Below are 2599 nucleotides of genomic sequence, written 5' to 3' on the forward strand. Positions count from 1 at the left end.
GATCAAAGTAAGGGAGTCCCTCTAAGCAGGGACTCAAATTAACCAATAGGACCACAACAGGGACTAAAGTTAGTTCCTCCTAATGGAGAAGAGAAAGATGCTTTGAGTTCCTATTTATTGTTTATAACGCAAAAGCTGATGTGGAGTTACTTTTTATGACAGGTGGGCCATAAACAGGAACTGGGATGAGAGTTCCCTAATGGAGATGGTCTTAGTATCCAGTATCCACAGACAATAGACATTGGTGGATCCAAAAAAGGTTAAAATATCTTCTGCTTTATATAAGTATCAAAACAATAAAAAGTTATTCTATATATCTATTGATTCTATTCTTATATCTCCTACTATTGGCAGAGAGCTCAGTCCCTCCCTTTCGTTCAGCCGCCGGACTACTCCTGACGCCGTCGCCGGTTGGAGCTTCGAAGCTCACTCGGTCCCTCACTCAGCTAACGTCTCAGACTCTCAGCAGTGGAAGCATAGTCGCCGGGATCGCCTCCTGCCTCCGTCGCGAAGCTTTGTTCCACCTTCGCCAGCGCCATCTCTGTTCCTGCCTCCGTCGCCAGCTCTCCGTTTCCAGCGCTGTCATCCTTCTTTGCATTTGAAACGGTAATGGAGCCTCTGTTTGATTTTGATTCTGATTTGTTTTGATCATGAACTTTTTTATTCTGATTGTTGGTTTGATTCTGATTTATTTTTATTCTTTCGTCTTCCTCCCCATTGTTGATTCTGATTTGTTCTTTGGTTGGGTTGTTCTTGATTCTTTGGTTGGACTGTTAATTCTATTTCTTTTACTTTGAATTTTTTGTTCTGTTTTTTTTGTTAATTCTGGTTTAGGATTGATTCTATGCTTTTGACTCATTCAATGAATTTTTTCTAATTTATTTGTTCTGTTGCTGATTTATTTCTTTAATTCTGATTTTTTCAGATTTTATTTCTCTGGTATATTTTATTAGTTGCCAAATCAGAAGGTACAATTTAGTATTATGGCTGATTTGGATTTGCTGAGGAAGATTCAAGATTTATTATCCCTCTCTTGGGTTGAATGAAGTTTTTGTTAAAGTTAAAAGAATGTATCTGAGCAATTGCAACATGCATTGTTATTGTTACACACAGCAATTTGATGATTTGTTTGATCTTTGTTGCCTGTGCTGGTGTTTGTTGATGGCCTGAAGTTTTGAGCTGTTTGTTAGATTTGAGTTTAGATTGTGATAAATATTGATAATTGTTATGTTTTGAGAAGGTTTGGCTCAGTGATTAGGTTGAGCTTAATTGCAGAAGAGGTCTTGCTACTTTGTTGAATGCTGCAGTTTAATCACCAAATTAGACTCTTTTAGTCTACTCTCTATATCTCTTTCTACCTGCACTGTCTGTGTATCTGCACATTTTAACTTCTTGCAAGCAACTCATCGTGAATAAACATGGTTCCCATTGTTTACATGAGGGGTTTTTTGAGGTATATATACTTGCTTCTTTTATATTTCTTTCATTTATTTACTCTTTTGATTTGCTGCTTGTTTGGTCTTACATATGATGGATTATTATTGCCTTCTTACTGCAAAACACATGCATAAATGAAATTGTGTAGATCAAATAGAATGTGATTATTAGCATATTTATTCTTTGTAAATTAATTCTTATGTATGTTGGTGGACATCTCTCTAGGACATGGGATTATTAGCATATTTATTCTTTGTAAATTAGCATATTTCTTGTTGTTATTTAACTTGAGTTTGTATTTTGACAAGATTATAATACTCTGGTTGATGATATTTCATATAATGGTTTTAATTTGAAATACATTTTAAGGTTTATATAGACTATATTTATGTTTTATGGCGGTTATTTATAATTTATTTATTATTTTATTATAAAACGGTTTTTTCGGTTAAACTCTGGTTGAACCGATTGGACCAATAAACCAGTAAACTAATAGCTAAAGCGGTTCGATGATCGGTTCGGTTTTCAGAACCTTGGGTAAAACCGTAAAAGGGCTGGCCATTTGCATTTAAAACTTCTCTCTCAAGTCTCACCAACAAAGTCTCATCAACAAGCTTCTCTCAAGTCTCAAGTTTATTTTTTTATATAAAATTTTATACTTTTATACAATATATACACCGGGGTTTCTCTTGAACTTTATATATATATATATATACTGGGATTTCTTTTTACCAAGAGCTAAACAAAACTCTCTGTTTCTTTCTCTTCACATAATATGTGGATTTGGATTGGAAGTTGTAGACATCTTATGATGTTGAGGTCAAAGGTATTAAAACCATAACCGTCAAAGTCCAATTTCATCTGGTAGATGCATTTGTTACTAACTGAATCTACTAAATCCAGGTGATTCAAACTCAGTAACTGAAAAACCAGTGGAGAATGCTAGTGATTCAAACTCAGTAACTGAATCTACTCAATCTTTTCATTATGTATTGCCCAGCCTCAAACTTGCTCTGCCCTCTGCAGCAATGATATGGTATGAGACGCTAACAAACTCTACTTTTTAACTTTTTCATCTCTTAAAGTCTAAATTAGTAGTAGTAAACCCGAAAATTAAAGAGTTTTCTCAAAAAAAAAAAAAGCAAAATTGATTAGTTCTTTA

The 2599-nt window shown here is 34.4% G+C and overlaps 1 long non-coding RNA gene across 2 annotated transcripts in view; it reads left to right on the forward strand.

Annotated features, from left to right (window-relative positions):
* LOC107638820 overlaps nucleotides 303-2599 on the forward strand; it is a 7524-nt gene continuing 5227 nt past the window's right edge. For both annotated transcript variants that reach the window (XR_002360637.1, XR_002360638.1), the window contains exons 1-3: nucleotides 303-606; nucleotides 926-2263; nucleotides 2341-2473. This is a non-coding gene — a long non-coding RNA (uncharacterized LOC107638820). The remainder of the gene's footprint in view (nucleotides 607-925; nucleotides 2264-2340; nucleotides 2474-2599) is intronic.

The sequence above is a fragment of the Arachis ipaensis genome, chromosome B04, assembly GCF_000816755.2.
Source record: "Arachis ipaensis cultivar K30076 chromosome B04, Araip1.1, whole genome shotgun sequence".
NCBI lineage: Eukaryota > Viridiplantae > Streptophyta > Magnoliopsida > Fabales > Fabaceae > Arachis > Arachis ipaensis.